This window comes from Aotus nancymaae, unplaced genomic scaffold (genome assembly GCF_030222135.1).
Source record: "Aotus nancymaae isolate 86718 unplaced genomic scaffold, 86718_ANA_hifiasm-v0.15.2.pri h1tg000067l, whole genome shotgun sequence".
Lineage (NCBI taxonomy): Eukaryota > Metazoa > Chordata > Mammalia > Primates > Aotidae > Aotus > Aotus nancymaae.
In genome coordinates, this window is record NW_026988482.1 from 24,422,816 (window position 1) to 24,448,577 (window position 25,762).

The 25,762-nt window shown below is 44.6% G+C and overlaps 1 protein-coding gene and 1 pseudogene across 2 annotated transcripts in view; one reads left to right on the top strand and one right to left on the bottom strand.

Moving 5' to 3' along the window:
* The window catches only part of BSN (bassoon presynaptic cytomatrix protein), a 108,779-nt gene that overhangs the window by 7,524 nt on the left and 75,493 nt on the right, over positions 1-25,762 (top strand). The window lies entirely within an intron of this gene.
* Positions 1,885-3,096, bottom strand: LOC105727650 (eukaryotic initiation factor 4A-II-like; annotated as a pseudogene).

Here is a 25,762-nt window from a genome sequence, read left to right on the forward strand (position 1 = left end):
ACACATTCATAACATTCACTTATTCTGTTGGGAAGCTCCAAAGGCCTAAGAGGAGTGATGTAGAAGAACAGCCAGCTAGCAGACTTTAGCAAACCAAAATGCCGAATGCTGTGGAGAACTGTCACTTCCCCGCCTCCTCCTCTGTGAAGATGGGAGATTTAGCAAGATGATGGGAAAGGCTTTGAGGCGTGGGAAAGGGTCAGAAAGTAGGACATTTGAGCAAAGGGCAAAGTAGGATGATGTGGAGGAAGAGGAATAGTGGAAGCATGCTGGCTGGGTGTCAGAAATTCAGGTTTTAATCAATCCTGACATTGCCCAAACTTAGCTGTGCACATTGGGTATGTCCCTGGTTTTTTAATCTGTGAAATGAGAGATTTAACTAGATGATCTCCACAATTCCTTCCAGCTCTGACAGATGATTTCCGTGAGATGTGTAAAAAGGAAGGGTGATGCTTCCCATTGTTCTCCAGCCCCATTGAGCATAGAAAACAAGGTCATAAATCAAAAGTACATCGTGCACTTTTTGGTTTACTTTGTAGCAGCTCTAAATGAAGAGCCCTTACTCTTCCATTATGTGGCAGAGATTTTTCAGAATGGACGAGGTGACTGTACACTCAAGCCTGGAGCCAGGAGAGAGGGACTGGCTGGCAACCCGTCTCTGGGTTGCTTCTGGTAGGCAGGGGCTCTTGAAAAGCGGATGGCCTCCTTGTGCTGGGTTAGTTGGCCAGCCAGCAAGGCTCCTACCCAGACTGGCAGAGCCTGCTGCAGGCTCCCTGTTCCCTCTGGCAGTAGCCAGTGTGCCATGATTTCCATGGGAGCTGGGGCTGGCAAATGCTTTGTGATGGGGAAGGGTGGGGCATGGGAAGGGCTAGCCTGAAAGGGTCTTTAGATCTGCAGACTCCAGTTAGGCAGAATCCTTCATTTGTAGAATGAAGAAACAGATGTGGTGCTCTCTGCAGCTTTTGCAGCTCTGTGGGTTCAGGCCAGATCTCCTCCAATGTCAAAGTCTGGTATGTGAGGCTGCTTCCTTCAGGAGTGTGGTTTGGCTTCAGCAGGTTGTATGTTTGCTCTGATATCCTTTTATTTTGAGCATTGATCCAACCCCCAACAAATGCCAGAATGTCTGCTGTCATACTCTGTATGGGCTGGAGTTCTGCCTTGGTGTGAATACCTGAGATCAGCAGCCTTTGGTTCTTCTCAGGCAGATGACTCTACTGCTGGAGAGTTCTTTTTTTGTATTTGTCTGAAATGGGTTTTCTTTTTTTTTTTTAAGTGAATATACAATTTATTTAACATTCAAACTTCATTAAGACATGTGCAATATGGCACTTTTACTGGGGATTAAACCCTACCTAGGATGATTGCTTGCTGGGGCTTAACAACAGGGTCCAGTTCACACTTAGCACTAATTAAATACTTTATTGAATAAATACACTACCAAACAAAATGCAGTCAAATGCTTTCTAAAAAAATTGTAAAGGCCTTTCTACTCAGGCTAATGACAAACACAATAAAGGCAGATATGCTAGTTTAACATAATTGGCTGATTTTATATAGCACTTATATCTTTTAGTCCATAAGTATATTATTAAATGATAGAGAACATCTAATACAACCATTTCTACAGAACTAGGAAATAAATTTCTAAGAAAGAAAGATTTTACAGACCCCGTCTTTTATACCCACTCCAACAGTCTAACTCTAAAGAGGATAAAGTCAATGACTTTCCTCACAACAGCTCACGACTAATGTCACTTTGCTATCAAAATCTGTATTTCTGATCCATTATAAGCATTGAGACATGATTCAAATATTCCCAAAGAAAGAAGCACAATGCACATTGTGATCACCTATTCAGCAACAGCGAGCATTGCATCCAAACTGTCATCCCAGGAATTAAATAAGATCAGCCACATTCATGGGCATCTCCTCCACTGTAGTATTGTAGAAAGTCTCAATGTCACGAAGAATCCTCTTGTCTTCTTCAGTAACAAAGTTTATAGCCACACCTTTCCTCCCAAATTGACCCCGTCTGCCAATTCTGTGAATATAGTTTTCACAATTGGTAGGTAGATCATAATTTATAACCAAAGACATTTGTTGCACATCAATCCCACGAGCCAACAAGTCAGTAGTTATCAGAACACGGCTTGACCCTGATTGGAATTCCCTCATGACAACATCTCTCTCCTTCTGGTCCATGTCACCATGCAGGGCAGAAACTGTGAAGTCTCTGACATGCATTTTCTCAGTCAGCCAGTCCACCTTGCGCCTTGTATTGAGAAAAATAACAGCCTGCATAATGGTCAGTGTCTCATACAAGTCACAAAGTGTATCCAACTTCCATTCCTCTCTCTCAACATTAATATAAAACTGTTTGATTCCTTCAAGGGTTAATTCTTCCTTTTTCACCAGAATTCGAATTGGATCTCTCATGAATTTTTTGGTCACTTCCAACATATCAGTTGGCATCGTGGCAGAAAGCAACACAACCTGAATACTTGTATTTAGTTTTTGGAAAATCTCATAGATTTGATCCTTAAACCCACGACTCAACATTTCATCTGCTTCATCCAAAACAAACATTTTGATCCATTTTGGAGAAAGATATCTTCTGTTTAATGTATCAAACACTCTCCCAGGTTTACCAACAATATGTGGTGCTTCAGCCTGCAGCTTCTGCATTTCATTTCGAACATTTGTTCCACCAATGCAGGCATGCATGACAAGTTGCTCCCATATAGTCTCCAAGTGCCAGAATTACCTTTTGGATCTGTTGAGCCAGTTCTCTGGTGGGGGCCAATACTAGTGCTTGGGTCTCCTTGAACTCAATCTCCAACTGTTGCAGGATGGAAATAGCAAATGTGGCTGTCTTGCCAGTACCTGACTGAGCTTGAGCAATCACATCATACCCTTTAATACAAGGAATAATAGCTCTCTGCTGAATAGCGGAAGGCTTCTCAAAACCGTAAGCATAGATGCCCCGAAGAAGAGACTCCCTTAAATTCATATCATCAAAGTTATCAACAATCTTATTCCAGTTGCTCTCGATGACACCATCGGGGTCCATTCTCTCTGGGCTGCCATGTTCTCTGCTGTTATCCTGAAACAGGTTTTCTTACACCTCCTATCTACTGGTCCTGGCTCTGCCCTCCAGCACTGCTGACTTATTTTTGCTTACAGGTTTAGCAGGTGCTCACTGTGCCTGCTATGTGCCAGGGCTGAGGGCCCTGCGCTTACCTCCTCAATCCTGGTTTTCTTCTCTGGACTTCACTTCTCCAGCTCCTGTGGGTGCAATGGGACTCTGAGACCCTTGCCAGCCTGGACTGCCCTGCCCAAGGCTGTCAGTATCCTAAAAGGATAGGGAGGCCTCAGAGAACAGGGCCTAGGGCTCAGCATGTCACCTGGATTATGAGTGACGTAGTCTGAAGGACGTGGGATCTTCCCTCTCGCAGCATGAGAACACCCTTCCTACACCTTTATGAGAGCTTTTGGGCAGCTACTCCCACGCTTACCCAGCCTCATGCTGGGCATCTTCACACGAAGTCTGGTGCCTTCCATCCTGGACTTGCACAGCCCAAGTGTGAATATGTGGGGGACCTGCGTGAGTCTCTGCTATGTTTTCTCTGGCTATACTTAGAGATCCTTTCCAACCTAGTGAGACTCTTTTGGAACCTGACTCTGTTCCACAAACTGAGGGTAATAACTAAGACAATGTACTTATTTCAGGAACCACGCTGTGAGAACTTCTCCCCTTCCTAAGGCCTGAGAGCCCACTTTCCAAACCCCTGCATCTGACCTGGAGTAGGGTGACCAGTGTTGGATGCTCAAGGCCAAGGCCTTGCCAGCTCAGGTTTGGAGTGATGATGGCTGAGTAGTGGGAGTAGCTGCCCAACAGCTCTCACAGTGTAGGAAGGGTGTTCTCATGCTGCAAGAGGAAGGCCCGTTGTCCTTCAGACTATGTCACTCGTAGTTCAGGTGACATGACAGCTAGGGTTGTGTTGGAGAGGCAACCACCCCTTGCATCCTAGCATGGCAGCCCCTGTGCTCTGCAGAGAAAACCCTTGTGCAGACTTGTCCTTTCCTGATCAGCCATGTTAAGCTGGCCTCACTTTGGGGTGCATTGGCCTTTGGCTCTGTAGGGTAGGTATCCGCAGGAGCAGCAAGTGCTCTGCAGATGAAAATTTCAAACACACATAAAAGGAGAAATAAAAAAAAGGAGAAAGGAAGGTATACTGAAGTCCCTCCTGTGATCCTACCACCTAGCTTCAACAATGATTAGTATTTTGCCAACATGTTTTATCTATATTTCTCCAAACTTTTTTTTTTTTCTGGAGGATTTTCATTCAAAATAGAAATATATAATTTTACTCATAATAGTTTAGGATGTACCTCTAGTAGTTAGAGGGTGCTTTACATTTAATTCAATGGCATTATCACAACCAACAGAGTTAACTTTAATTTCTTACTATAACCAAATACTGAGTCCATGTTTAATTCTTCTTTATTGTACCAAAAATGACATTTTATTTTATTTATCTTTTTTAAGATGGAGTCTCGCTCTGTTGTCCAGGCTGGAGTGCAGTGGCGCCATCTCAGCTCACTGAAACTTCTGCCTCATGGCTTCAAGCAATTCTCCCTGCCTCAGCCTCCTGAGCAGCTGGGACTACAGGTGCCCACAACCACACCTGGCTAATTTTTGTATTTTTTACTAGAGACGGAGTTTCACCATGTTGGCCAGGCTGGTCTTGAACTCCTGACCTCAGGTGATCCATCCACCTTGGTCTCCCAGAGTGGTTACAGGCGTGAGTTACTGTGCCTGGCCCCAAAAATTACATTTTAGTTTGTTCAAACAGTATTGAAGCAAAGTCTACACATTGCATTTGGTTGATGTGTTCTCCAAATTTTTCTTTTTTTTTTTTATTTGAGGCGGAGTTTTGCTCTTGTTGCCCAGGCTGGAGTGCAATGGTGTGATCTCGGCTTACCGCAACCTCCGCCCCCGAGGTTCAAGCAATTCTCCTGCCTCAGCCTCCTGAGTAGCTGGGATTACAGGCATGCGCCACCACACCCAGCTAATTTTGTATTTTTAGTAGACAGGGTTTTTCCATGTTGGTCAGGCTGGTCTCAAACTCCCGAGCTCAGGTGATCTGCTCTCTTTGGTCTCTCAAAGTGCTGTGATTACAGGTGTGAGCCACTGCACCTGGCCTGTGTTCTCTAAGTTTCTGACAGCCCCATTGCTCCTTTTGTTTTTAAATGCCACTTATTTGGTGAAAACATTAGGACACTTGTCCTAGACTATCTCTCATTTTGGTTTTGGCTAAGCACGTCATCATGATGTTATTTTACTTGCTTCCTAGTGTCTCCATATTTTCTACAAACTGGTAGTTAGATCCAGATCAGAATAGATTCAATCTTTTTGGAAAGAACACTTCATTGATATTGTGTACTTCCAATTGCATCCCAGAAGGAGGAGCTACATCTGTTTCCTTGTCCCACATTAGTGATGAAAAGTTGGTTCAAGCCTGGGTGCAGTGGCTCACTCCTGTAATCTCAGCACTTTGGGAAGCTGAGACGGGCAGATTGCTTGAGCCCAGGAGTTTGAGACTAGTCTGGGCAACATAGCGAGACCCCATCTCTACAAAAAAAATACAAAAAAATTAGCCAGGCCTGATGGCACATGTCTGTGGTCCCAGCTACTTGGGAGGCTGAGGTGGGAGGATGGATCACTTGAAACTGGGAGGCCAAGGCTGCAGTGAGCTGTAATCGTGCCACTGTACTCCAGCTTGGGTCACAGAGTGAGACCCTGTTTCAGGAAAAAAAAAGATGGATTAGGGGATTCAAGTAGTATCAGTGATTAATCCATTATGAAGTCCTCATCAACTTTTTGCCTGATGAATTTAGCATTCACTAATTATCCTTAGCTAGATCCATTATTTAATAAGAGGCTGCAAAATTAGCTGAAATTCTTCTATAAAAATTATGTCAACCTTTTTTTTTTTTTTTGAGACGGAGTTTCGCTCTTGTTACCCAGGCTGGAGTGCAATGGCGCGATCTCGAATCACCGCAACCTCCGCCTCCTGGGTTCAGGCAATTCTCCTGCCTCAACCTCCTGAGTAGCTGGGATTACAGGCATGCGCCACCATGCCCAGCTAATTTTTTGTATTTTTAGTAGAGACGGGGTTTCACCATGTTGACCAGGATGGTCTCGATCTCTTGACCTCGTGATCCACCCGCCTCGGCCTCCCAAAGTGCTGGGATTACAGGCGTGAGCCACCGTGCCCGGCCCTAACCTTTTTTTTTTTAATGTACCAAACATTTATTAAACATTGCAGTCCATAGCAGGAACACAAGAAGGAAAAAGACACAGTTCTATTCTCAAGATGCCCTCCAAACTGGGCTAACTCTCCATGCTTGATGCTCCTTTCAATGGATTGCTTCTAAATAACAATGTAGGTATGTTTACTAACGATAATACTCATGAATATAGTTTAAGACTTCCTGTGGTTTCCTTTGCCCTTAGGTTATCTCTTTCCAAAGATATATGTTCTGTGTTTTAGAGTTATTAGAAATGATTCTTCTCTGTGTGGTTATCTGATTAGGAGGTTATAAAATTAAGCTATTTTTTTCCAATTTGTGTTTAATTTATAAGTATTACTTTTCGATCGGTTTTCTGCTGTCACTGTCATTCTGCACAATAAATCAGCCCAAGCTCAGTAGCTTCAAATAGTAATTTTTTATTCTCACTCATGCATCTGCATGTTGTCTAGAATTCACTGATCTAGGCTGGGCTCCAGGCTGTAGTTGGGTCCTGGTCAGATTCGTGTGTCTCTCATCTTCTCTGGACAGCAGTCTAGCTGGGTCATGTTCTTTTTCTTCTTCTTTTTTTTTTGAGACGGAGTCTTGCTCTGTCACAAGGCTGGAGTGCAGTGGTGTGATCTTGGCTCACTGCAACCTCCGCCTCCCGGGTTCAAGCAATTCTCCTGCCTCAGCCTTCCAAGTAGCTGGGACCACAGGTGCATGCCACCACACCTGGCTAATTTTTGTATTTTTCATAGAGACAGGGTTTCACCATGTTGGCCAGGATGGTCTCGATCTTCTGACCTCATGATCTGCCCACCTTGGCCTCCCAAAGTGCTGAGATTACAGGTGTGAGCCACCACACCTGGCCATATGTTCTTCTTATGGTGATGAGAGACACACAAGAGGGTGTGCCTAACCACACAGCCCATTTCAAGCCTCTGACATTATGACACATCTGGTAACATTCCTTTAGTCAAAGCAATTCATTGTTAAATCCAAGTCAAAGAGTTATATTTCAATTACTATGGCTGTGTAACATGCTACCCCCAAAACTTAGTAGTGGAAAACAACCATTATTCTGGTCACAGATTCTGCAGGTCAGGAATTTGGGCAGGGCACAGTAGAATGTAGCTTGTTTCTGCTTCACAATGTCTGGAGCTTCAGCTGGAAGACTTGAAGGCCAGAGATTAGAATCTTCTGAAGGCTCATCACGTATATGTTTGAGAGTTGATGCTGGCTGTTAGCTGGGAGCCCCAGGGCTTCTCCATGTGATTTCTCCAGGTGGGCTAGTTTGGGCTGCCTCACAATGTGGTTGCTCAGTTCCAGGGGTGGAAGAGGGCAAGGTAGGGGTTGGGAGGCAGGTAGAAGACTGTACTGACTTTTATGATTTAGTCTCAAAAGACATGCAGTGTCACTTCTGCCACATTCTGTTCACTAAGGCAGTCACAAGATCCTGCCCAGGTTTCAAAGGAGGGGATATATGGACTCTGTAAGAACATGTGGGACTGGAAATCTTGCTGTATTTTTTGGAAAATACAGTCTGCCACAGCTGGAAAAAATATACTCTGTCTCTAGTTGGAGGAACTGCAGAGTCACATGGCAAAGAACAGAAATTGATGGAAAGTAAAGAACTGAAAACAACAATGGCATCTAACGTACTTTTAAAAAAATTATGTAAAGCTTTCATATAATTCCAAATAAAACAAGGTATATTGAGAGAAGTCTAATTCCATCTTGTTCCCTCTACTTTATTCTCTCTGCCTTTCTGATAAGAAACAATTTATATCAGATTTTTTCCACTGTTTCTTTTTGCAAATTTAAGGGACAAATATATTTGTTTACCTTTTTCTTTATGTAGAAGGTAGGAGACTCTAAGTACTCTTCTATACTTTGCTTTTTCCCCCATGATCAATCTTGAAGATTACCCTGTAGCAGAATATAGAAATCCTCTTGATTCCTTTTTGCATCTGCGCTGTGCCTCACCATGTAGACATGCCGTGGTTTATCCATGGACTTTGGGCTGTGTCCAGTCTTTTGCCCTTACAAATAGAACCACAGTGAGGAATCTGGTAAATACAACATTTTGTAATTTTACCAGTGTGTCTGTGAGATAGTTTCCTAGAAGTAGGATTGCTGCAACAAAATGGTAAATGTATAAGTTGTTTTTCTCTATGTTGCTAAGACTGAGGGCCAAGGGCAGAAGCAATAGCATTCAGGCAAGAGAGGATGATCGTGGGGGTTACATGGGGGTCACGGGACAGGGAGGTGGGAAGGGGCTGAGTAGTAAGAGTGGTGAAAAGTGCTCAACTTCTGAATATATTCTGGAAATTGAGCCAAAAGGATTGCTGAAGGGTTAGCTGTAAAGAGTTGAAGAGAGGAGTTAGGAGGAGCTCTGAGTTTTGGCCTGGGCATCTGGTGTACACAGGGAGGAGGAGGAATGGGCCTAGACCAGGAGTTTGTTTTTGGACGAGTTGTTTTTTAGAGACATCCAAGTGAGATATTAGGTAGGCAGCTGGGTATTCAAGTCTGGGTTGGAAAAATAAAGTAGCACTTCACCTGCAAGTGCTTTAATATTAATGCCACCTGGTTCCTACAAGTACCCTGAAAAAGAGATAAGGGGGAGGAGGAAATTGAGGCAGTACTAAGGTTCCAAGAGAGTGAATCAAGTGCATTCAATTCAACAAATATTTACCTTTTCAAATGAAACGTTGGAAATGGAAACACTCAGCATGAGGCCTGGCATTAAGTGCCTACTAGTTGATGTCACGTTCCACGCCCAGGGCTGAGGATAGAAAGGTGAACAGGTAGATTATGCCCTGATTTCCTACCCCAGACATGTTTGAGTTAAACCTGATTAAGGGTATAGTCCCTGCCTCTGGGAGCTCTGACTCAGTAGGGGATGCTTGGAGGGCTCAGAGGCGTACTGTGGTCCAGCCTCCTCATCTTCACATACAGCTGCTAAAACAGATTACAGAATTTGAGGCTCAGACTGGAGAGTTCACTTGAAAGGCGTGACCCATTCTATTGGCTCTAGAATCTTCAGCTAGTCAGAGATGAAGCTCAGGCCACCAGAACCACAGAGAATAGTCTCTCACTATGGGAAAAGTGTCACTTTGACTCTTTAGCCTTCGCTCCTGTTCAGTAAACTTCATGAAGCCAGGTAAGGGGGGTTGGCCTTCAGCTGGAGTGACAGTGGAGTGGGACAGGCCCCCCCTTGACAGATTTTGGGTACTGGGAAGAGGGCAGGAGAGAAGGAGTTCCAGGTCTGGGGCTGCTGCTCTGGGGTTATGATTTTGCTGTTGGGCAGCTGAACAGAGATACCCTTATTTGACTTTGGGATGTATATTTCTCTGGGCTTAGGAACCAGGATGCAGGCTGTAGCACATGAAACTGTCTTGGAAGCCAGCGGACTGGAATAGGAGTTTCCCAATGGCCAAGCACTCATCTCAGCTCCCCTCCTGGGCTGAAAGCACTTTTTGCAAATGATGGTACTTAGCACTGATTGCCTGGCAGTCTAAGATACACCACCTATAGAGCAGAGTCAGAGGGGGTTTCCTGCCAGTGCACTTTTGGGGAGCTATGATGCAGGCTAAACCAGTGGAAGAAAGGGAAGAAGGGAGCAGGCAGAACAGGCAGGCTTGATCTGGTGCTCCCAACAGACCAGGTTTGCCACATTGCTTCCCTCCACCCGACCCCTTCCTCCCCAGCTTGATTAGGGTGTGTGTTGGAGCCCACCCAAGGGTTCATGCTGTCATTCGTAACACCTACGTGGCCATTCTGTTGTTTACTTTGGTTTGAGCTGTGGAAACAGACTGAAAAGCAGCAGGCACCAGCCTCTGTGCTGTCCCTACCCAGGTCCCAGTTGGGGATCAGGAGCCCTGAGAAGACCCTCCAAGGTTCCAGGGACAGATGCTAGAGCCACATAATCTCCTTTTCTAGATAGTAAAAAACAAACAAAACCTCTACCTCCCTGAGTGTTGAGAGAAGAAAGCAAACATGTTCTCCCTGTTCTCAACTTTGTCAGAGAGCCTGATGGGGACTCTTGGGGGGGCAACACCTCTCCTTCCAATGCCAAGACCCTGGCTTGCTGCGCTGAGCCTGCCTGGTAGTGCTGATAACTTGTTTTCAGAGGCAAGAAGAAAGAGGAAACTAGAAGCTTTGCCCTTTTGGAAAGGCTCCTGTGCTCCCTGCAGTCCCACATGAGCACTGACTCTGGAAAAAATATACTCTGCCTCTAGTTGGAGGAACTGCAAAGTCACATGGCAAAGAATAGACTAGTAGGCTCTCAGACCCATGAAATGGAGGGGAAGCAACCCCAGGAGTACCAGAGCTGAGCCTCCCAGCAAAGTTTGGCAGGGAACGTGGGCCTCAGTCAAGCTCCTTCAGCTTCCTTTTCCTTAGTCCCTACTTGTGGCTCAGGAAAAAACAAGAAGTTCAGATAGCAATATGCATTGCTTTTGAAAAGATAGTAACAGTTCTTAGTAGTAGCTGAGGAATTTTTAAAATACGCTTTTTTTTTTTTTTTTTTTTTAAATTCAGTGTAGCTCTGGCCAATAGAGAGTTAAGATCACTGGTGGGATGGAAATACTAATTCCAGAGAGGTAGTGGGCATTTCCGAGCACGCCACAGCAAGTCAGGGGCTGGACAGGGAAGAGGAGCCTGGGTTTCCTAGCTCTAGCCTCTGCATGGTGAATCTCCCTGGCTACTTTGGAATAAGAAAGTTTCTATGTGTCCAGTGAAGGGTCAGGGCATCCAGTAGGTAAGAATGGCACACTTCCTGCCCTTGTTGCAGGGCACAGGCCTCTGGGAGCATAGACTGGGGGTGGGGAGTGGGGGTGGGCAGCTTCAGAGTAGCCTTGGGGTATAAGGCTCCAGGACCAGAAAAGCCCAGGCCTCATAGGATGGAGTTTGGTGGCAAAGCCTCTGCCACAGTGAGACTACTTGGAACAGCCCACTTTTGTAGTGCACTCACTCTGAGCCAGGCCCCAGAGGCCTCAGGGTATAGTAGGGAGAATGAGGACAGAGATTGGTCATCCCTTTCTTCCTCCAACTGCCATGGACATGGAGGAATAACTGTAAACAAGCTGACATGTTCTCGATGCATATGGAGCACGCAGCCATCAGGAATAAGACCCACACCATGTAAGTGATTCTGATAGAGAGTATTGATTATTCGATGGCATGCAGTGGGGGTGAGTTTAGGCATGTGGGATAGAGGCAGCACCACCAACTCCCCCTACCCTAATAAATTAGCTTTTCAGAGACCCTGCTTTATCCTCAGAGAAGGCTTTGCTCCCCAGTGCATACAGCATTTTGAGAATGTTGTTTCTTTGTCCATTCAGTCAACAAACATGTAGCCCCTGCTGTGTATCAGAGTTTGTACAGGCTCTGAGTTCACAGGGGAAACACAACAGTCAGGCTAGTTGGATTCCACAGACTGGATAAGCACAGAAGCGTCAGCTAAAGCCACATGGTGGAAGGGGAAGACTTCTTCACAGTTCCCACTGTTGGTCTCAGAGTGCTGATGTCCTGCCAGCCTTGAGCAAGATTTCTTTTGTGGCTGGGCAGGCCTGAGCTTCAGGTGATGGCTGCTCCTCCCCAACACATGCACACACAGGTAGCACACACACACACACCACACCCAATACCCCACACTGATGCTGCTCCCAGGGCTTTAGGGATAACCTAATGGCCAGGTTCAGTGAATGCTCGCCTGTCTTTATCTGTGTAAACCTCCTTATGGGGCTCAGACCCTTTTGACCACACTCTCTTGGAAATTCCCTTCTAGGTTTCTATACCACCTCCTTGTTTACTTCTTATTCTCCACTATGGCACCACTTGCTCTGCCCACCTAAGTCCCAGGACTCAGCCCTGAGCCATCTTTCTTCTCCCTCTCACTGGGCCCCACCCAGGGCTTCTGCTTGAGAGGTGCTGCATGCTGATGGTTCCAAAACTCTCTTCAGCTCAGGTTCTTTAGTGCTCAGTGGACATCTCCATATGGACACCACCATGCACAGTACCATCACTTACCCCCTTCTCTCCCCCTATTTCAGTATTTCAATAGTGCAATAGTATTGACCATTGGACTTGTAGGAGCTCTTTTCTTGGGAAAACTTGAGTCTATAACATGATGGAATTAATCAGACATAAAAACTTTTTGAGGACAAAAATCAATGATTTTGTTTATTGTCCATAAGAGATCTCAGAAAGTATTTCGTTTGGGATTGGAACCTCTTCTCAGACCCAGATTTGGGCTCCGTAGGGCCTTGAAGTCAGTGGGGGAAGCTGAGTAGGGAATGCTTGATGGATCAAGGAACACATCTAGGGGAAAATATCACAATCCAACTTGGACAGCCCCAGGTCAAAAGTGGGTGATATTACGAGACCAGAGTGGTATCCTTTGGAACTCAAAGGTAGTTTGCAGCCAGGTTTTGGACAAGGATAAGGAATCAAGGAAACCATCCTCTGTATCTACTTTCTTTCTTTCGTGGTTTTTTTTTTTTTTTTGAGATGGAGTCTCACTCAGTCATCCAGGCTGGAGTGCAATGACATGATCTCAGTTCATTGCAACCTCTGCCTCCTGGATTCAAGTGATTCTCCTGCATCAGCCTTCCGAGTAGCTGGGATTACAGGTGCCCAACACCATGGATGGCTAATTTTTTTGTTTTTAGTAGTGATGGGGTTTCACCATGTTTGCCAGGTTGGTCTCGAACTCCTGACCTCAAGTGATCCACCTGCCTTGGTCTCCCAAATTGTTGGGATTACAGGCGTGAGCCACTGCGCCCAACCCCCTACTTTCTTAATCTCCTTGCTTCTTTCTCTTTCTGTAACCTGGCCATTTGGACTTCTCCAGGCTGGTGGATCTTGGCAACCCATGGCTCACATGCTCCTCTGCCTGCTCTCCTTTCTCTCCCCTTTTAGATTTCCAGGAGAGCAACTCTGAGAGGCTCAATGTGGGCCAGGGGCCAGCACCAGCTCTGCGCTGCAGTGCAGGTGGGGCTGCGTCATACATGGTCTGCACAGGACCCTTCTGCAGATCTGGGGGGTGGTCCTAAAAGCAGCCTCTACAGTTAGACAGGAGAGACTGAGATAAGAGATGAACTCGGGGAAAATTCTGAAAGGTAAATTCATCTTCCTCACTTGTTTTCCCCTCCCCCCTCCCTCTCCTCTCTCAAGGCAGGACTAACCCCAGGGACCTATTTATTCTGTTCTAGCCTGACTCCCAAGGGTCTTGAGGCTTTCAGTCCCTGTTTGTCCACTGAGCTCAGTTTCTCCAGTTTAGAGCTGTCCCTGCAGGGCTCATCTCAGTCTCTGCTTTCATAGATGATGGAATTGTACTGCTCTTGCCAGTCCCTTTTCATTATTGGGATCACCTTGCATTTTCATGGGCTCCTCAGATCCCTCAGCTGCATGTACAGAAGAAAGGGGGAAGGCCAGTTAATAGGCAGCCTCTGCCAAGTACCTCTTTTGGAGATGTCTCTCAGGTACTCTGAGACTGGGAGAGGCGAAGTCTCAGAGTACCTGACAGACACAGGCTAATGGATACTTCCACTCTGTCTTTCCTAGGTGAGATGCTAGGGTCTGGGATGCAGTGGTGAGCAAAGTTGGTGCAGCCCTATTCTCAAGGAGATAAGGGTCTAGTGGGAGAGACTGACTTTAATAACACACAAATCAAAATGCTACTGAAGGAGTAGGACCAGAAGCCATGAGGGCTAATGCCCTGAGGCAGTGATGCCAGGTGAGGACATGTGTGTGACTTGTGTCTGAGGGGTGAGTAGCAACCCTGAGGTAGTGACGCCAGGTGAAGACAGGTATGTGGCATGTGTCTGAGGGGTGAGGAAGAGTCCTGAGGCAGTGATGCCAGGTGAAGACATGTGTGTGGCTTGTGTCTGAGGGGTGAGTAGGTGTCAAGGAAACAGGTAGGTGGAGAGGAAAGGGGGTCAAGCCTTCTAGGCAGGTGGAACCACACATGCAAAGGCCCTGAGGCTCATGGTCAAAGAAATGGATGTTTCTTTTCAGTGGAAGATGGACCAGAAGCATGGAGGGGTGCAAAGGGACATGTTCTGGCAATGGTACACACAGCCTACTTTTAGCCAGGACATCCTCCTGCTATGACTGCTGGGGCTGGTTGTTCAGATAGTCTGCCTCTCCTGTCCCCTCTAACTCCTCCCCAGCTTTTTCCTCTGGGCTCCAATAGGAGCTCACTGCCTCTCCCCACTTTGGGGCTGTTTATCCAGCTAGCTGCTCCTGCCACTATGGAAGCTCACCAAAATAGTCATTGCCCCTTGAGGAGAGGTAGAGAGGTAGCAGCAGTACTTCCTCTCTGTTTTTGAGATGAGGTCTTGCTCTGTTGCCAAGGCTGGAGTGCAGTGGTGCAATCATAGCTCACTGCAGCCTCAATTTTCCGGGCTCAAGCAATCCTCCCACCTCAGCCTCCCAAGTAGCTGGGACTAGAGGTGTGCATCACCATGGTGCAGTGGTGCAATCATAGCTCACTGCAGCCTCAATTTTCCGGGCTCAAGCAATCCTCCCACCTCAGCCTCCCAAGTAGCTGGGACTAGAGGTGTGCATCACCATGTCTGGCTAATTTTTTTTTTTGTGTATATATATATATATATATATATATATATATATAAATTTTTTTTTTTTTTTTTTTTTTTTGAGACGGAGTTTCACTCTTGTTACCCAGGCTGGAGTGCAATGGCACGATCTCGGCTCACCGCAACCTCTGCCTCTTGGGTTCAGGCAATTCTCCTGCCTCAGCCTCCTGAGTAACTGGGATTACAGGCACGCGCCACCATGCCCAGCTAATTTTTTGTATTTTTAGTAGAGACGGGGTTTCACCATATTGACCAGGATGGTCTCGATCTCTTGACCTCGTGATCCACCCGCCTTGGCCTCCCAAAGTGCTGGGATTACAGGTGTGAGCCACCGCGCCCGGCTTTTTTTTTTTTTTTTTCTGTAGAGACGAGGATTTCCCGTGTTGCCCAGGCTGGTCTTGAACTCCTGGGCTAAAGTGATCTGCCCGCCTCAGCCTCCCAAAGTATTGGGATTATAGACATGAGCCACTGTGCCCAGCCAACAGTACTTGTAAAGACATGTTTTTGGATGCATAGTGAAATTATTACCTCTTTCCCAGGAGTCATCAGGAGTAGAGGCACAGTCAGGTTTGACTGCTGACCAGGGGTTATACTCTTCCAGGGTCCCCAACCAGGTGAAAAGCTCACTGTACACCATCAGGGCCATCTTCAGGATTCCTTCTGCTGGCCAGCATGCGAAAGTGCCCCTTTAAAACCCTTTCTATGTGCAGCCTCTTTGACTCTATCTTACACCCAGGGGAACCTGGTATCCAAGTGAGATAGAAAAGGCTGGGTGGGCCAGGATGATTTCCAGGGCATGTGCTCTAAAGAGTAGAGGATGGCTCCTGGGCCTGAGTCTTTGCTTGTCCAGGAAGAGAAGAACATATTCCAGCAGCCTTGAGCTCTGACTTTGCCCCATCCTCCCAGACTCTTTCCTCCCAGAGTCCTGCTTCTGGGGCCCCTTCTTTTGTTCTGGGACCACGAGTGTGCTTAATTGCTGTCTTCTACCCTGGAGCCCCCAAATTCCTTTGCTCCCCAGCCAGGTCCTGGCTGCTGGTCCCATTCTGTCTTCCATGAGTATACCTTCACCATGACATGGAGCCTCTGCCTGTGGCTGTGGCCTTAGTCCATGTCTTCATCTGTTCTTGTTGCTATAACAAAATGCCTGAGACTGGGTAATTTATAAAGAACAGATATTTATTTTCTTACCGTTCTGGATGCTAGAAGTTCCGGATCAAGGCATCAGCAGGTTTGGTGTCAGGTGAAGGTCAGGTCTCTGCTTCTAAGATGATCTTATTGCTGCAACCTCTGGAGGGGGCGAATGCTGTGTCCTCACTTGGCAGGAGGGACAGAGGGCAAAGAAGAGCCTGGCTATTTCTCTCCACCTCTTTTATAAGGTTGCTAATCCCATCCATGATGGCTCTGCCCTCATGACTTAATCACCTCCGAAGGGCCCCACCTCTTAATACTACCACATTGGAGTTTGAGTTCCAACATAAATTTTGGAAGAGACACAAACATTTAAAGCATAGCAGTCCAAAAACTTAGCACTGGGGGCAGGTGCAAGGAAGAGCTTGCCCCTTCCTTGTCTCATAGCAAAGCAGTGCTGAGAAACTATCAGTAGCTACTGGGGCTCACTCACCAGGCTTCTCAAGGGCAAGAACTCTGTGTTACCCATCAAGAAACACTGGGGAGGGATGAGACTCAGGGTCACCCATAGCCAATTGTGGCCTCCCTGTTGAGAAGCCTTGGCAGTGGGTGGACCCAGGTGTTTCTCCTGGAGTTGGAGGCTTGGTCTGTCTCACTAGGGTCTCATCTGAAGTTGCTGCCCACTCCCTCTCTCTAAGCAGGTGTACAGCAAGGGCATCCCAGAGCAAGCCCAGTAGCCCTCATTAGCTATTAGTATAGTCACAGGGTTCATAGAGAAGACTTCCTTGCCTGTTTAGTCTCAAGACAAACCTCTTAAAACCCCAGCAGCACAAGCCACACCTTTAGGAAGCCAAGACCAGACTTGTACACAGATGTGACAGAGACCCCCCAGGGCTGATCCCATTGTCTGCTGAGTTCATGAAGAAGAAGAGATGTGGAGGGAAGAGGCAAGAAGTGCATTGCAGGGGTAGGGGCAGGAAAGCCTGCTCATGGTAGCTTTTTGTGACCATGACACCGCTGACCACAGTGCTAACAGTGTGACTGCTTAGCATAACTGATACATGGAGAAGAGGTTTACTATATTCTCATCCCAGACCAGGTCATAGCAGCCCTAGGTTACTGCATGCCCAGCAGGGAGAGGCACGGTGAGGGCCCCAAGAATGGTGAAGGACACTGAGCAGCAACGTTGGGAAGGAGACTTGCCTGGGGTGGGCTCTCACCCATTTTGGGTCCTACCAACCCCAGACTTCTCAGTGATCTTGCCTGAGCAGGATTCTTTTTGCAAATGTGGCCTGTTCTTTATTTTTGTGCCCTTGGTTTCTCTTGGTGTCCTCCCCACCACTTTTATTTTGAGATGGAGTTTCATTCCTGTTGCCCAGGCTAGAGTACAGTTGTGTGGTCTCAGCTCACTGCAACCTCCACCTCCTGGGTTCAAGTCAGTCTCTTGCCTCAGCCTCCCCAGTAGCTGAGATTACAGGCGCCTGCCACCATGCCCAGCTAATTTTTATATTTTTCGTAGAGATGGGGTTTCTTTCTTTCTGTTTTTTTTTTTAGACAGAGTCTTGCTTTGTTACCCAGGCTAGAGTGCAGTGGTATGATCTCAGCTCATTGAAACCTCCACCTCCTGGGTTCAAGTAATTCTCCTGCCTCAGCCTCCTGAGTAGCTGGGATTAGAGGCACGTGCCACCACTCACAGCTAATTTGTGTATTTTTTTTTTTAAAGTAGAGAAAGATTTCACCATGTTGGCCAGGCTGATCTTGAACTCCTGACCTCAGATGATCTGCCCAGTTCAGCCTCCCAAGGTGCTGGGATTACAGGCGTGAACCACCATGCATGGCTGGTGCCCCTTTTGTATATTCCTCTTCTGAGTTCTGGTATGTCCTGTAATTTTGGGTTTTGACTATGTTGATGAGACTCTTCTGGAATTTTTTCTTTTGGCTTAAAATTTTTAAGAATTATACAAGTAAGGCCAAGCGTGATGGCTCACACCTGTAATCCCAGCACTTTGGGAGGGCAGATCACTTGAGATCAGGAGTTCAAGACCAGCCTGGGCAACATGGCGAAATCTCGTCTCTACTAAAAATACAAAAATACAAAAATTGGCCAGGCTGGTCTCAAACTCCTGGCCTCAGGTGATCCGCCTGCCTCAGCCTCCCAAAGTGCTGGGATTACAGGCGTGAGCCACTGCACCCGGCCTCACTTTTCTTTATTCATACCTTCATATCTGGGCAATCTGCCTTGCTCAGGCTCATACTCATCTGGCAGAAGACTGCTTTCAGAGGTTCCCTGGGAGCAGGGCCATTGCAGCATGAGTAGTCATTTGCAGCCAGCATCCTGCCTTTCTTCTTGATGCCAGATGGTGCCCTACATTGGTATATGCTGCCTATGTCCCTTCAGAGACTCAACCCCAAACCGGAAGGAGGGTGGTTCCCATCTCCCTGGAACTCTTCTCCATTAAGGGTTTTGGTGTTTGGCATTTGAAATTTTTTTTCTAGTGCAGTCCATGTCTATCTTGTATCAGACCTCCTCTCCAGGGTAGGATAGTGCTTAGGGTCATTCATTTATTCAACAAATATGTATGGAACACCTGCTACATGCCAAACACTGCTCTAGGCAGTCCTTAGTGTTGGCTACTGAGTACATCCTGCTCCTGAATTTCTTTTCTATCTTGCTTGTTTCCCGACTGCTTGTGAGAAGCTTCTGCCTCTAAATTTACCCCAGGAATATGAATTTCCAAGCAATCAAATCACAAGAGTTTTTTCCTGGGTTTTAACTCAAATTCTACCCTACTAGGAACATTTTTTTTATCTTCTATGAAATGGCAGACAGCTGGGAGACATGTTTCCTAGGAATTGGCCTTCTTGGTGCAGTTCAGAGGAAGCACTTCATTTCAGAGGGTTGAGACCGTGACAGCAGGGCTTGGAGGCCAGGAGTTCCCAGGCCAGGTCCTAGCTTTGCTGCCTGTTTTTCTGTTTTTTCCTTTTTAAATTTTAGTTTATTTTTTTCTCTCTTTTTTTTTTGATTCATCTCAGCTCCAGGTAAGGTTAAATGTTTTTCTGTTGACCTTCAGCTGCTTTGTTTCTTTTTCTTTTTCGTTTTTTTGAGACTGAGTCTCACTCTGTCGCCCAGGCTGGAGTGCAGTGGCACAATCTTGGCTTATTGCAACCTCCACCTCCCAGGTTCAAGCAATTCTTCTGCTTCAGCCTCCTGTGAGTAGCTGGAATTACAGGCGCATGCCACCATGCCCAGCTAATTTTTGTATTTTCAGTAGAGACAGTGTTTCACCATGTTGCCCTGGCTGGTCTCGAACTCCTTACCTCTGGTGATCCGCCTGCCTCGGCCTCCCAAAGTGCTGGGATTACAGGCATGAGCCACTGCGTCTGGCTTGCTTTGTTTCTTTAATCTTTAGTTTTCTTGGAAAAAAATAGAAATGATAAGAATACACACCTGTGTGGTTGTCAGGCCGGTATTATGTAAGGGAAGAGCCTGGTACATAGAATGAGCTGAGAACATAGTAACTACTGGGAATAGTGGGGTTAATGTCCTGATTCCCTGCAACGAAAGGCATTTAAATAATTACAGATTTCATACCTGTTTTCTTTTTTCATTTTAAATGTCACTTGTTATTTTCTCATTTTGTGAATGCTTAATATATTAGCATAGTAATACATGCTTACAATTTAGAAATAAGTATTTCATATTTGGGGGCTGCAGGCTCAGATATCTTTTCTTAAAGGCAGGGACTTCCTTGTTGCCCATCCAGGCTGGTCTCAAACTCCTAGCCTCAAGTGATCCTCCTGCCACAGCCTCCCAAGTAACTGGGATTACAGATGCAAGCCACTTTGCTTGCCTAGTTATTATTTTAAAAATGTCTTTCTGAGATATGATTCACTTACCATATAATTCACCCATTTTAAGTGTGCTATCCAATGGTTTTTAGTGCACTTAGAGTTCTACAACCAAAGCTACAATTTGAGAACATTTTCATCACCTCCAAAAAGAAACTCCATACCCAAAATGTCACTTTCCATTTTTCCTTCCTCCATCTACCCCTCAGGCCTAAGGCAACCACTAATCTACTGTCCGCCTCTGTAGATTTGCCTATTCTGGACATTTCATATAAATGGAATCATGCAATATGTGTTTTGGGGATCTGGCTTCTTTCACTTAGTGTGTTTTCCAAGGCTCATCCGGGATGTAAGATGTAGTGTGTATCAGTACTTCATTCCTTTATTCATTTATTTGTTTAGAGAGGGAATCTTACTCTGTCACCCAGAGGACATGGAGGCTGGAGTACAGTGGCATGATCATGGTTCACTGTAACCTCAAACTCCTGGGATCAAGGGATCCTCCCATCTCAGCCTCCCAGATACCTAGGACTACAGGCATGCACCACCATGCCTAGCTAATTTTTATTTTTATTTTTTTTTTGTAATGATAGTTTTAGGAACTCTCATTAAAATATGGTCTTTCTGTGTTGCCCAGGCTGGTCTCAAACTCCTGACTTCAAGTGATCCTCCTTCCTCGGCCTCTCAAAGTGCTGGGATTACAGGCCAGAGCCACTGTACTCAGCCAGTACTTCATTCCTTTTGATTGCCCAGTGATATTTCATTGTATGGATGTACCACATTTTATCCACTTATCAATAAGTATGATTTTAGGTGTGAGTTTTTCATAAATGTGCTTTAAAAAAATGGAAGATTTTAAAAATTTCTAGTCTGTTAAATTTTTTCATCATAAAAAGGTATTGAATTGGAAAAGGTGTGAAATGCTTTCTGCATCTATCAAGATGATCATGTAGCTTTTATAATCTTGAGAGATGGTTTTTGTCCATCATTCTATTAATATGCTATATCATATTAACTGATTTTTTTAGATGCTAAACCATAATTGTATGTCTGAGAAAAATTCGTTTGGTTATTATATTAAATCCTTTCTCTATGTCACTGGATTTGTTTTGCTAGTGTGTTGTTTATAATTTTTACATCTATAATAAGAGAGTGGTCTATCATTTTCTTGTGATGTCTATATCTTTTTATTTTTTAAAAAATTTAATTTAATTTTGTTTATTTTATTTAGATACACAGTCTCATTATGTTTCTGAGGCTAGATTCAAGCTCCTGGGCTCAAATGATTGTCCCACCTTATTATTCTGAGTAGCTGGGACTACAGGCACATGCCACCACATCCAACTTATGTGTAGTTTTGATATCAGGGTAACTGTGGCCTCATGGAATGATTTCAGAAGTGTTTTATCCTATTCTATTTTTTAGAAGAGCTTGTGAAAGATTAATATGAAATCTTTTTTTTTTTTTTTCTTTTGAGACAGAGTTTCGCTCTTGTTACCCAGGCTGGAGTGCAATGGCGCGATCTTGGCTCACCACAACCTCCGCCTCCTGGGTTCAGGCAATTCTCCTGCCTCAGCCTCCTGAGTAGCTGGGATTACAGGCACGCGTCACCGTGCCCAGCTAATTTTTTGTAATTTTAGTAGAGACGGGGTTTCACCATGTTGACCAGGATGGTCTCGATCTCTTGACCTCGTGATCCACTGGCCTCGGCCTCCCAAAGTGCTGGGATTACAGGCATGAGCCACCGCGCCCGGCCCTAATATGAAATCTTCTTAAGGCAGTTTTATTGAGATATAGTTAATATGCCAGAAAATGTGCCCATTTAAAGAGTATAATTCAGTGGTTTATTATATATTACATTATGAATTTTTTTTGAGCTAGGATCTTGCTCTGTCACCCAGGCTGGAGTGCAGTGGTATGATCACAACTCACTCAGCCTTCTGGGCCTAAGCAATTCTCCCATCTCAGCCTCCCAAAGGGACTACAGATGTGTGCCACCATACCAGGCTAATTTTTGTATTTTTAGTTGTAAAGACTGGGTTATGCCATGTTGGCCAGGCTGGTCTTGAACTCCTGACCTCAAGTGATCTGCCCACCTCAGCCTCCCAAAGTTCTGTAATTACAGGCATAAGCCACCATGCCTGGCCTTTCTATTCATTTATTGATGGACAGTTGGGTTGTTTCTGCTTTTTGACTCCAGTAGTCCCTCCTTATTTGCGGTCTTGCTTTCTGTGGTTTTAGTTACCAATGATATGGTACAATCAGATATTTTGAGAGAGAGAACACATTCATATAGCTTTTATTACAGTATATTGTTATAACTGTTCTATTTTATTGTTAGTTATTATGACTCTCTTATTGTGCCTAATTTATACATTAAACTTCATCATAGGTTTGTATATGTAGGAAAAAACATAGTGTATATAGGCATCTACTGGGGGTCTTGGAACATATTTCCCAAGGATAAGTGGGGACTACTACATTGTGAATAATGGTGCAATAAATATTGGCATTGAAGTATCTGTTCAAGTCCCCAGTTTCACTTCCTCTGGATATAAACCTAAGAGTGGAATTACTGGATCATATGATAATTTTATGTTTAGCTTTTTGAGGAGCTGCCAAAAATTTTTCTGTAGCAACTGTACCATTTTATATTTCCATCATCATGGTAGGAGGGTTCCAATTTTTCCACATCCTTGTCAACACTTGTTATTTTCTGTTTATCCTGTTTGTTTTCAGTAATAGTCTAAAGAGTGTGAAGTGGTATCTTACTGTAGTTTTGATTTGCATTTTTCTAATCAATGGCTTATTGGCCATTTGTATATCTTTGGAGAAATGTATTCAAGTCCTTTGCATATATATATATATATATATATATATTTTTTTTTTTTTTTTTTTTTTTTTTTTGAGACAGGGTCTTGCTGTGTTACCTAGGCTGGAGTGCAGTGGCTATTTACGTTTGCAGTCATAACACACTACAGGCTGAAATTTGTGGGCTCAAGCAATCCTCTTGCTTCAGCCTGCTGAGGAGCTGAAACTGACTTTTGTGTGTTGATTTTGTATCCTGCAACTTCGCTGAAGTTGTTTATTAGTTCTAACTCTTTTTGTGGCCTGTTTAGGGTTATCTACCTGTAAGATCATGTGGCCTGCAGATAGAGATAATTTTACTTTTTCCTTTCCAATTCGGTTGCCTTTTTTTTTTTCTTGCTCAATTGCTCTGGCTAGAATTTCCAGTACGATGTTATATAGAAATGGTAAAACATCCTTGCACATCATTGTCTTCTTTCTGATTGTAGAGGAAAAGATTCTAGTTTTTCACTATTGAGTATTATGCTAGCTGTGAGCTTTTCATAAATGCCCCTTATCACATTGAGAAAGTTCCCTTCTATTTCTAGCTTAAGTCTTTTAAATCATGAATGTGTATTGATTTTTGTCAAATGCTTTTTCTGCATCAATTGAGATAAACATATGGTTTCTTCCCTTTTCATTCTATTAATGTGGTGTATTACATATTATTATTATTATTTTTTGAGATGGATTCTTATACTGTCACCCAGGCTGGAGTGCAAATGGTGAGATCTCAGCTCACTGCAACCTCTGCCTGCCGGGTTCAAGCAATTCTCCTGCCTTGGCCTCCTGAGTAGCTGGGATTACAGGCGCCCACCACCATGCCCAGCTAATTTTTTGTATTTTTAGTAGAGACGGAGTTTCACTGTGTTGGCTAGGCTGGTCTCGAGCTCCTGATCTCGTGATCTGCCAGCCTCAGTCTCCCAAAGTGCTGGGATTACAGGTGTAAGCCACCATGCCCAGTGCATTGATTGATTTTTGGATGTTTAATCAACCTTACATTCCAGAAATAAAGCCCAATTAGTTGGGATGTATAATCCTTCTAATATGCTGCTGAATTCAGTTTCTAGTGTTTTCTTAAGGATTTTTGCATCTTTTTGGCTGTTCTGGTCTTTTGTGGTTTCATATAAATTTCAGAATTGTTTTTTCTATTTCTGTGAAGAATGTCATTGATAGTTTGATAGGGATTGCTTTTATTTATTTACTTATTTATTTTTGAATCTTTTTTTTTTTTCTGAGACAGAGTTTCACTTTTGTTGCCTAGGCTGGAGTGCAATGGTGCGATCTAGGCTCACTGCAACCTCTGCCTCCTGGGTTCAAGCTATTTTCCTGCCTCAACCTCCTGAGTAGTTGGGATTGCAGGTGCCCACCACCATGCCCTGCTAAGTTTTTGTAATTTTAGTAGAGACGGGCTTTCACTATGTTGACCAGGCTGGTCTCAAACTCCTGACCTCTTGATCTGCCAGCCTCCCAAAGTGCTGGGATTACAGGCGTGAGCCACCGCGCCCGGCCTAGGGATTGCTTTTAATCTGTAGATTGCTTTGGGTAGTATGGAAATTTTAACAATATTGATTCTTCCAATACATGAATATGGAATATTTTTCCATTTTTTGGTTTCCTTTTCAATTTCATTCATCAGCATTTCATAGTTTTCATTATAGAGATCTTTTACTTCTTTGGTTAATTCCTAGGTATTTAATTTTATGTGTGGCTATTGTAAATGGGATTACTTTTTATATTTCTTTTGCACATTGTTCACTGTTGGCATATAGTAATATAAATACTACTGATTTTTGTATGTTGATTTTGTATCCTGCAACTTTACTGAATGTATCAGTTCTAATAGTTTTCCTGCAGCATCTTCCAGTTTTTACAAATGCAAGATCCTATCATCAGTAAACAGAGATAATTTGACTTCTTCCTTTCCAATTTGGATCCCCTTTATATCTTTCTCTTGTCTGATTGCTCTAGCTAGGACTTCAGTACTGTTGTTACTGGTGAAGGTTCTTGACTACAAGTGGTCCAGATTCTTGGCATTTTGAACAAAGAAGTGGACAAAACATAACGAAAGAATGAAGCAATGAAAGCACAGATTTATTGAAATGAAAGTACACTCCACAGACTGGGAGCAGGCTAGAGCAAGCAGCTCAAGAGTGCTGGTTACACAATTTTCCGGGGTTTAAATAGCCTCTAGGTGTTTCCCATTGGTTATTTGGTTTACTCCTTAGGTAAAAGAAGTGGTAGCCTGTGACCAGTCTGATTGGTTGTGGAAGGCAACCAATCAGAGGCTGAATTGAAGTTACAAATTACACCCTATGCAAGTGTCTGATTGGTTGCAGGAGGGGACCAATCAAAGGTACTTTCTATCATCTGCCATCTAAATGGAGTAGCCTCTGTTATTTTGTTACTTGGACATGGAAATTGGGAATTTTTTTATTTTTTTGTATTTTTTATTTTTACAGAGTCTCGCTTTGTTGCCCAGGCTGGAGTGGAGTGGTGCAATCTCGGCTCCCTGCAACCTTCCCCTCCTGGGTTCAAGCAATTCTCCTTCCTCAGCCTCCCGAGTAGCTGGGATTACAGGCTCCTGCCATCATGCTTGGTTTTTTTGTATTTTTAGTAGAGATGGGCTTTCACCATGTTGGCCAGGATGGTCTTGAACTTGTGAGTTTAGGTAATTTGCCGCCTCAGCCTCCCAAAGTGCTGGAATTACAGGCATGAGCCATGGTGCCCGGCCAATCTTAATTTCCTTTCTTTCTTTCTTTCTTTTTTTTTTTTAGATGGAGTCTTGCTCTGTCACCAGGCTAGAGTGCAATGGTGTGATCTTGGCCCACTGCAACCTCTGCCTCCCGGGTTCAAATGATTCTCCTGCCTCAGCCTCCCAAGAAGCTGGAACTACAGGCATACGCCACCACGCCCAGCTACTTTTTGTATTTTTAGTAGAGACAGGGTTTCACCATGTTGGCCAGGATGGTCTCAATCTCTTGACCTCATGATCTGCCCACCTCGGCCTCCCAAAGTGTTGGGATTACAGGCGTGAG